General features: G+C 47.9%; 1 long non-coding RNA gene across 1 annotated transcript; it reads right to left on the bottom strand.

Annotated features, from left to right (window-relative positions):
• Window positions 1-4,181: 4,181 nt before the first annotated feature.
• Window positions 4,182-6,449, bottom strand: LOC132223075 (uncharacterized). Its single transcript, XR_009450352.1, has 3 exons — window positions 5,874-6,449; window positions 4,922-5,770; window positions 4,182-4,723 (listed from the first exon to the last, which is right to left on the bottom strand). It is a non-coding gene; the product is annotated as an uncharacterized LOC132223075 (long non-coding RNA).
• Between the last annotated feature and the right edge of the window lie 3,594 nt (window positions 6,450-10,043).

The following is a 10,043-nucleotide window of genomic DNA, read 5'->3' as shown; positions in this document are numbered from 1 at the left end:
TCATTTTGGAAGCCCTTTCTTTTTATTGTTTTAATTCTTGCCCAAGGATATTGTTCCATTGATCTTTAGGGAGAGTGGGAGAGAGAGAGAAAGACAGAGAGAAATATCGATGTGAGAGAAACACATTGATGGGTTGCCTCCTGCATGCGCCCCAACCAGGGCCCGGGCAGGGGAAGAGCCTGCAACTGAGGTACATGCCCTTGACCGGAATCGAACCCGGAACCCTTCGTCTGCAGGCTGGAGCTCTACCCACTGAGCAAAACTGGCCAGGGCTGAAGCTCTTTCATATAAATTACATCATGGAAGTGACATAAATGAAGCAAATAATTTTATTATCACCCTAAAAGGGGGCCGGAGGGGGAAGGGGGAGATTGAGGCTCAGAAAGTTAAGTGACTTGCCCAACATCACACATCAGTAAGTGCAAGGTTGAACCTTGTCCCCAGGCCCTTGGCTCCCAAATCAGAGCTCCTTTGGCAGCCATGCTGCCTCATCACTGGCTGCACATTCGACATAAGCAGCAGCTCTCCAGAATCTCACAGCCTTGCCATGCACAGGGCTGCTGATGTGTCTGTATACCTGGGCAAGATTGACTTGTAAGTGTATACACACACACACACACACACACACACACACACACACACACATACACATTGTTAAAAACCTACAAAGAGCCCAGCTGGCATGGCTCAGTGGTTGAGCGTCAACCTATGAACCAGGAGGTCATGGTTTGATTCCCAGTCAGGGCACATGCCTGGGTTGTGGGCTTGATCCCCAGTGTGGGGCGTGCAGGAGGCAGCCGATCAGCGATTCTCTCTCATCATTGATGTTTCTATCTCTCTCCCCCCGCCTCCCTTCCTCTCTGCAATCAATAAAAATATATATATATTTTTTAAATCTACAAAGAAAGAGATGGAATTCACACTGCAATGTTGCCTACCGACCTAGATTTAAAATAAACCATCTATATCGGATTACGAACATCTGCTTAGCCTGGGTAGATAGCCACAAAATGGCAGCAATGATCCAGATCACTCCGGTTGGAGAGACAGGTTGAGAACCACGTCTTTTTGAGAGACGTGGCTTTGTATCCACATTTTCCAGAGATGATGCTGAGTCTTTCTGGAAATGTCTCTCCGAGACCTTTGCCCATGCCGCTCCCTCTTGCCCCACCCGTAGCCCGCGTCACATTGCACATTTCCCCGTGCACCGGCTCACCCTGCCCCACGTGCTGGAACCGGCTCAAAGACCACTCCTTGGAGATGCGCCTGATTCCCACCTCCATCCCTCATCCAAGTTCCTTTTCATTCCATCTCCTTAAGGGAGCCTACTTCCTCCCATCACAGCCTTTCCCATGGGGAAGCCAGTGAGGACAGGACTGGGATCCAGAATCCAGCAGATACACATGCTTCCCAGGGAGCACTAGACCCATCTGCTGCAGGGCCTCCCACTCTCAAGGCCCCCACACCCTAAGAGCCACGCTCAGAGCCCTGAGCCTCACTCAGCGGCCCCAGGCTAGTTTGGCAAAGGAATGGCCAACATTATGATGAGAGACAGGCAGCTGACCGTGGCTTGCCCTTGTTGGCGTGGTGTTTAAATGACACCTGCACCCGATAAAAACAGCCAAAGCAGAAGCCAGTGGTGTAAGCAAATCAGAGACAAAGCTCACGTCAGCCATGATTTCCTGTGAAAAGCTATTCCTGCCTGAACTTGAGAAAGGAGCAAAAAAAGACCCCAGGAATGGGCCCAAAACAATGTATAAATGTATCCAAATCCGAGCTAGGACATCACCTCAACTTCTCAAAGAAATGAGATGTGTCATTATTTCATTCATTTATCCAGCATTCAATAATTCATTCAAGGGCGTTGGGGGGCAATGGGGGAATAGAGACACATATGTAATACCTTAATCAATAAGGAAAAAAAAAGAAAGAAAAAGTAAGGTACAAAAATAAGAATAAGAATAAGAATAATAATTCATTCAACCCTAGCCGGTTTGCTCAGTGGATAGAGCGTCGGCCTGTGGACTAAAGGTTCCCGGGTTCGATTCCAAGTCAAGAGCACATGGCCGGGTTGTGGGCTCAGTCCCCGATGTGGGGCGTGCAGGAGGCAGCCAATCTATGGTTCTCTCTCATCATTGATGTTTCTATCTCTCCCTCTCCTTTCCTCTCTGAAATCAATGAAAATATATTTTTTTGAAAATAGTTCATTCAACAAATACTTATTGAGCCTTGAGGTCATCGCAAAAATACACATTGCTGCCCTCATGGAACTCACAGTTTAATGGGGGAAACAAACATATAATCACCATAAACATTGAGTATAAGATTGACTATAAGATTGTTTGCTACCTCCCATGCAGGAAGCATAACTCAGTGTAAAATGGGACTCCTAGTGGGAGCTTGACATAGACAAGCGCTTCCATATGCAAAGCCTTCCATGGAAGCCTGAAGAATGAGATCATAGATGAAGATACAGGGAAGGGAGGAAAGCAGAATGTGCAAAGGCCCTGGGGTGGAACCCAACTGAGCAAGCCAGAGGGCATTAAACAGGCCTGCGTGACCTGGCCACTGGGAACTAAAAGTAAGATAGAACGTGGTGAGGCTGAGGGCGCACGTAGCTAGGCCCCGGACGTGTAGGGCCTTGCAGACCGCAGTAGGAATGTTGGATGCCAGCTCAAGTCCAATGCAAAGCAAGTCAGCTGGAGAGGCCATGGTCATGTATTCCGTGAGCCAGATGGTGACAGTGATGTCACAGTTGGAATAAGGAGCTTCGGTTTTCAGTAGAGAAGCACACAGTGTTTTGTCTTTCTAGCACTGGCTACCAGCCGCACTCTAGGGAACCATGTCCCCTTCAGTCCTCGAAAACAGTCCTCTCTAGCCCATGTCCTACGCGAGCCAGCACCAGGCCTGCCAGTGGTGAGTGGGAAAGATCTGGATATCTATATATATAAAAGGCTAAAATGCAAAGTGTCCCCTCAGGAGTTCGACTGGGAGAATGGGAGTTCGATCGCTTGCTAGGACATGCGCTGACCACCAGGAGGCTGCACAGAATGAAGGAAGGCCCGGCCAGCAGCCAGAAAGAAGGCTCCGATCGGCCCTGATTATCAGCCAGGCCTAGGGACCCTACCCATGCACAAATTTCATGCACCAGGCCTCTAATCAGCTATAATATCAAAAACCTGAGTCCGTTCTAAGAAACAAGGACTCCTCTTCCTATGGCAAACTGTATGTTCATGTCCTACAGCAGAGCTAGAGGATGCTTTGCAGGCTCTGAATGAAATGGAGCAGGAACTGATCCAGATATCCCATAAGGAGCCATTCTCAACATCTTGAAATGCTGACCAATGCTATATGACATGTTCTTGACGCTCTCTCCTACACCCCTTGACCTGGAAAGGACCTACCCTCTCTAACACCCCTGCCCCCTATCAGAGCACTCTGTTGTCATCCCCTGTTAATGGCCTTGTCTCCACTCAGCAGTAAGATCCACGGGACAGGAGGGGCATGCATCACATTGACCCCTTTATTGCTAATGCCGGGTACAGCTGGAACGTTGGTTTGTCTCATATGTACGTGGCATACAACACGCTGTGTTGTGTTGACTTTTTCCTCTTTCTGTGAGGTCTTTGAGAGCAGAGTCAACGTCGCCAACATTGTGTCTTCAGTCGGCACCTGATAATAAGGTTGGTTTATTATTTGGTTCATTAATGTATGGATAAAGCAGTTATTATAAAGGATCCTTATTAACGCAAGCAGCTCTCCCTCCTCTGCAGTCAGCCACAGCATGTAAAAACCACAGGATCTGGGAACCCTCCACACCATCAGTGTTCACTGCTGGGAGATGACCCCTTAGCAGCGGTGGTTCATGCATTCCTACATATTAACACACGCCCACAACGAGAATGCGTGTAACTGACAGAGCCAAATAAGGGCTGTAGCTGGTTTAACAGTATTGAATCCATTTCCTGATGTTGACAAGGTCCCATGGTTATGTGAGATGTGCATTTGGGGGGAAACTGAGTGAAGGGAATTAGAAACCTCCGAGTTATTTCTACAACTTCCCGGGTGTCTTAAAACTGTTTTAAATCAAAGATTACAACATTTTTAAGAAAAAAAGATTTTCATTTTTATTTTCACATATATTTCTAGAACATATTTCATAGTATTACCTTTCTTTTTTAAAAAATATATTTTTAGTGATTTCAGAGAGGAGGGGGAGGGAGAGATAGAAACATCCGTGATGAGAGAGAATCATGGATCAGCTGCCTCCTGCACACCCTACACTGGGGATGGAGCCTATAACCTGGGCATGTGACCTGACAGGGAATCGAGCCGTGACCTCCTGGTTCATAGGTCGATGCTCAACCACTGAGCCACACGGGCTGGGCTCATAGTATTACCTTTTAGTAGTAATAATGAGATGAGGGTGTCGTGCACCACGCTGGTATGCAGGAGAGGTAATGCCCTAATGCTGGGCACTGCCCCCTGGTCTGGCCAGGTTGGCATTCAAAGCATGCTGGGAGAAGGCAGTGCATTACTTGTGCCTGATTCAAGCACATCCTCAAAATGATGTTTTTCCAAACACGGCGCCGACGGCTACGCTCTTCTCTTTCCCTTGCATCCTAATTCAGGTCAGTATCAAGCATCTCAGCTCCCTTCTGCTGACTCCAGGTTTTGGAAGAGAGAGAGCAATTACAAGCGACAGGGAACTGTTCCTGTAAAACTCAAAGGAAGCCAGAGAGCCTTCCCACTTCTTCCCACTCAGCACTGTCCCTTTAAAAAACAGTGTCAGTTTCACAGTGTTACTGGGTTCTTACCTGTATGCTGAAGCCACACTGTCAGTTACACGGGCAGCAGTGGGCGGGACGTCAGGAGTCTGCAGCACAGGAGGCAATTTTTCTGCTTTTGGGAGATCTGAAACCACCAAGGAACTCAGATGCGCCCTGGCCGGGTGGCTCAGTTGGTTGGAGCACTGGCCCGTGCCCCAAAGGGTCGTGGGTTCAGTTCTCGGTCAGGGCCCTTACCTAGGTTGTGGGTTCCATCCCCAGTGGGGACACATATGGGAGGCAACGAATTGATGTTTCTTTCTCACATCAGTGTTTCTCTCTCTCTCTCTCTCTCTCTCTCTCTCTCTCTCTCTCTCTCTCTCTCTCCCCTTCCTCCCCCCCCCCCCCCCCATTCCTCCCTCTTCTCTCTAAAAATCAATAGAGATATATCCTTGGGTGAGGATTGAAAAAAAAAAAAAAGAAGTCCCTATGCATGTAGATTAAGCCAACATTTCAGTTTAGCTTCAAGTGCTTAAACATTCAAGTTCAACAAGGACTCCTCCGGCATAAAAAGCTGCAAATCCCAGTGCCATTCAGCTAATCAGCTTCCTGCAATCCAGATGATGAAAATGACGAGAAGGCCCGTGGCTACTCCGCACAGAAAGCCTGATTCCGAACAGGAACGCCAGTCCCCGCGTCTTCCTTCCTTTTCTCAAAGCTGCCTGCTCTTCAGTGGCCCATCTCCGCAGTGTACCTGCTCCGGTGTGCCCGTGGCTCTGCGTTCATGGGAACCTGCTTACACTGAGCCCAGCGTGGGTACCGCAGTGCGTCGGCGTCTTAGCGACCGCGGGCTGGTCCAGGATGGCTGGCGAAGGATGCAAAGGATGCAGCCGGATGGCCAGGTGCAGGCGAAGAATGCCTCGCTGATTGCTGGGAGCTCTCATTAGGGAGGGCAGCCATCTTTCTGCAGCGTCCCTTCCACCAGCTACAAAGGCGGAGTTTCCCTACATGAAGGAAGGGGAGGAAAATGCAAAAATGTGTGTGTATGTTTTTTAAAAATATTTGGCTTATTGATTCATGAATCCAAGAAGAAGAAACGATAATTACCTCCGGTTCCAGCCGAACCGAGAGATTCCCCCGGCACGGTCTTCTGTGTGGCGGGAACAAAGCTTCCTTCCGAAGCAAATTTCACTCGCAAACATCCCCAAAGAGATAAAGTGCCCGCAAGATGCGGCAGCTCTTCCATACTTGCCACAGGCCACGTCGGGCAATTAGAATCAGTCTCTCTAAGTGCTGGAGCCGGGCGATGCTAATAGATCACTTTATAATGGGAGCAGTTTTTAAAAGTCGCATTTAATTTTCCATTATTACCGTACGGAATGCGGGTGGCGTCCATCCATTCAGTTACAGATTCTTAAGTCCAGAAACGGAGGGGCGGTATGCTGCCTCCCGAGACATCCATCCTGGTTTTCATTCTCAGAGGCCCGAATTGAAAGTAGACCACACTGCCCCGGCCGGTGTGGCTCAGTGGTTGAGTATCCATCTATGAACCCGGCGGGCAGGGTTCGATTCCCCATCAGGGCACATGCCTGGGTTGTGGGCTCCATCCTCAGTGTGGGGCGTCCAGGAGGAGGCAGCCCATCAGTGATTCGCATCATTGATGTTTCTATCTTTCCCTCTCCCTTCCTCTCTGAAATCAATAAAAAAGATATTAAAAAAAGAAAAGTAGACCACATTTCCACCTTCTTCCTAAATGTGTTTATTGTTATTTCCAAACCAAAGGATGATGGCTTCTTTGGTTTCTTGATTATTTTATTTATTTTTTTAAATATATTTTATTGATTTTTCACAAAGAGGAAGGGAGAGGGATAGAGAGTTAGAAACATCGATGAGAGAGAAACATCGATCAGCTGCCTCCTGCACACCCCCCACTGGGGATGTGCCTGCAACCCAGGTACATGCCCTTGGCCGGAATCAAACCTGGGACCCTTCAGTCCACAGGCCCACACTCTATCCACTGAGCCAAACCAGTTAGGGCTATTTTTTTTTTAAATACAGATTGAGCCCAAAGCTCCGTCCAGTGTGTGTGTGTGTGTGTGTGTGTGTGTGTGTGTGTGTGTGGTTTTCTTTAAGAAAACGAAATGAACCATAAAATAAGCCTTTAACAGTAACCTAAGAAATAACACAAAATCATTTACAACACATGGGATTGTTGCGGGATCTGTCAAGATTAGCCGGTTTAGGGAAGCTCTGAGAATATGGAAGCAATTATCATGAAATTCATGACTCATTAGCAAACATCCCGGATTGTGTTTCTCATTTCTGGGTCAGTGTGACTAGGAAATAGAGACTCCGAACTGAGACGTTCCGTTGGTTTCGACGCTGGGTTATATAGACAGTTGCATCTTAAGAGGATACAAAGCAAAGCCTCCCCCATTTGGAACTTCATTTCTCAGACGTCGGCAATTTGGTCCTTATGAGAAGTTGGAAACGAAACAGCCCCGAGAGCGTATGGGGAGGAAGTGATGACGGAAGGGCTGTGTTATAAACGCGAGTAAAATTGCCCGGTCAGGACGCACACCGGCCCTGGCGGTGGGATTTCACATGCGCGCTGCTTGGTATGCAGAATGGCCGGTGGACTCAAGTACCCAATACAGCGTGTAATGGGTAGCAGATGTCTCACAGAGAGAAAAATATTTTATGGCAGTAAATGTGACATGGACTCTTAAAGGGTTCGCCTCTGCCAAGCCACTTCCCGGGCTCACTTCGCTTCGTATTCTCAGATAGATCGCGTCTAGAAATTACATTCGTCTTTTCAAAAGGAAACGTGTTTAACTTTGCCTCCGAGTTCTAGGATGCGTATGTAAGGAGAAAGGATCTGAAAGAGATCATTTGGGGAGTCGTTCGTTTACAAAAGCACTCTGCTCAGCAATGCAAAAAAAAAAGTATATTAAGGCCCTGGCTGGTTTGGCTCAGTGGATAGAGCGTCGGCCTGTGGACTGAAGGGTCCCAGGTTTGATTCCGGTCAAGGGCACGTGCCCCGGTTGTGGGCTCAATCCCCAGTAGGGGATGTGCAGGGGGCAGCTGATCCATGATTCTCTCTCATCATTGATGTTTCTCTCTCTCCCTCTCCCTTCCTCTCTGAAATAAAAATATATTTTTTTAAATGTTGAGAATGATGAGGGCTATGAAGTGAGCAAAAGCAGAGGACTTATGATGATGATATTACTAATGATGGGCAAAATCTATTGACCCCTTACTTATATGACAGATTATGTGCTGGGAACGTTAGGTTCATATCACTTAACCATATTGTGGTATCAATCTTACAAATGAGACATAAGGTATTAGGGTAATTTGCCAGAATCACACAGCTAACAGTGTCAGGGCAGCATTTGAACTCGGAGCTATTTAACCCCAGAACGTAAGCAGCACATTCACCCATGAACCCTTGCACATCCACAGTGGTCCCTGTGCAGTCACCAAAATTGTAATCAAAGAGAAGATACGATGAGACAGAAATAAATGTCTGAAGCCCTGGCCAGTTTTGCTCAGTGGATAGAGCATCCGCCTGCAGACTGAAGGGTCCTGGGTTCGATTCTACTCAAGGGTCACATGCCCAGTTGCAGGCTCAATCCCCAGTAAGGAGTGTGCAGGAGGCAGCCCATCAATGATTCTCTTTCATCATTGATGTTTCTATCTGTCTCTCCTCTCCCTTCCTCTCTGAAATCAATAAAAATATATTTTTTAAAAATAAAAATAATTTTAAAAATTAAAAAATGAATGTCTAGAATGGGTGATATTTGGAGAGCGAAGGCCCAGATGAAGAGAACAAGTATCTTAGTGATGATGGGACGTGGGAAAGTCTTACCTAAGGAAGGTTAGCGGCTGAAGGGCAAACCCCACTGACAAGTCCTTGGCTGTGGCACGGGCCCCACCATGAGGGTGTCCGTGCTGCATCTGATGGAGACGCTGGGTGTTTGGTCCCCAGGGCCCATTGCCCTGTGACACTTGGCTGGGCAAATGGCACCTAAGACAAGACAAGTCAGAGCAGAAAAGAAAGACATGAGCCGCATGGAATATCAGAAATGGTTCTTGCCCGGCCGGTGTGGCTCCGTGGTTGAGTGTCAACCTATGAACCAGGAGGTCAGGGTTCGATTCCTGGTCGGGTCACACGCCCGGGTTGTGGGCTCGATCCCCAGTGTGGGGCGTGCAGGAGGCAGCCGATCAATGATTCCCATCATTGATGTTTCTCTCTCTGTCTTTCCCTTTCTCTCTGAAATCAATTATATAGAAACTAGAGGCCCGATGCACAAAATTCGTGCAAGAGTAGGCCTTCCTTCCCCCCGCTGCTGGCACTGGCTTCCCTCTGGCATCTGGCACCCTGGCTTCCCTCGCAGCCCTGGCTTCATCCAGAAGGACGTCCGGTCTAATTAGCATATTATGCTTTTATTATTATAGATGGTTGTAGAAGGCAGGAGACAGTGGCCATAAGAAATAAAATGAAATGAAAACAGACACTTCAAGTGAGGAGTGGACAGGAGAGGGCTGGGAGAGATCATTGGACTGAGAAAATGTCAGTGGGGTAGCAAATAAATGAGGAAGGAGAGTAGAAGCAATTCTTTTCATGCACAGAAAGGATCGAGTGACGGTCAGGCCAGATAAGGAGATGGAGAGAATTTAGGACTATGGAAGAATGTAGTTAGAAGAAAGGATGGTTGATGGGACCAAGGTAGGTCAGGGGAAATGCGACAGGTGACAGGAAAATAAGATATTGATACAGCCCGGCCACATGGCTCAGTGGCTGAGCATTGACTTATGAACCAGGAGGTCACGGTTGGATTCCTGGTCAAGGGCACATGCCTGGGTTGCGGGCTCGATCCCAGTAGAAGGCGTGCAGGAGGCAGCCGATCCATGATTCTCTCTCATCATTGATGTTTATATCTCTCTCTCTCCCTCTCCCTTCCTCTCTGATATCAATCAAAATATATTATAAAAAAGAGAGAGAGAGAGACCTTAGGCCTGGCCGGCGTGGATCAGTGGTTAGAGCATCGGCCTGTGCACGTTGGTTGGATTCCCCATCAAGGGCAGGTTTGATCCCCGGCCTGGAGGGGACACACACGTGTGGGGAAGCAACCAATCAATGTGTCTCCATCACATCGATGTTTCTCTCCCTCCCCTCCCCGCTCCCTTCCACTCTCTAAAAATCAATGGAAAAAAATATCCCCGGGTGAGAATTAATCAAAAGAGAGAGAGAGAGAGAGAGAGAGGCCTTGG

This window comes from Myotis daubentonii, chromosome 21, assembly GCF_963259705.1.
Source record: "Myotis daubentonii chromosome 21, mMyoDau2.1, whole genome shotgun sequence".
Lineage (NCBI taxonomy): Eukaryota > Metazoa > Chordata > Mammalia > Chiroptera > Vespertilionidae > Myotis > Myotis daubentonii.
Note: the sequence above shows the minus strand (reverse complement) of the source record. Positions and strands in the feature narration are given on the sequence as shown.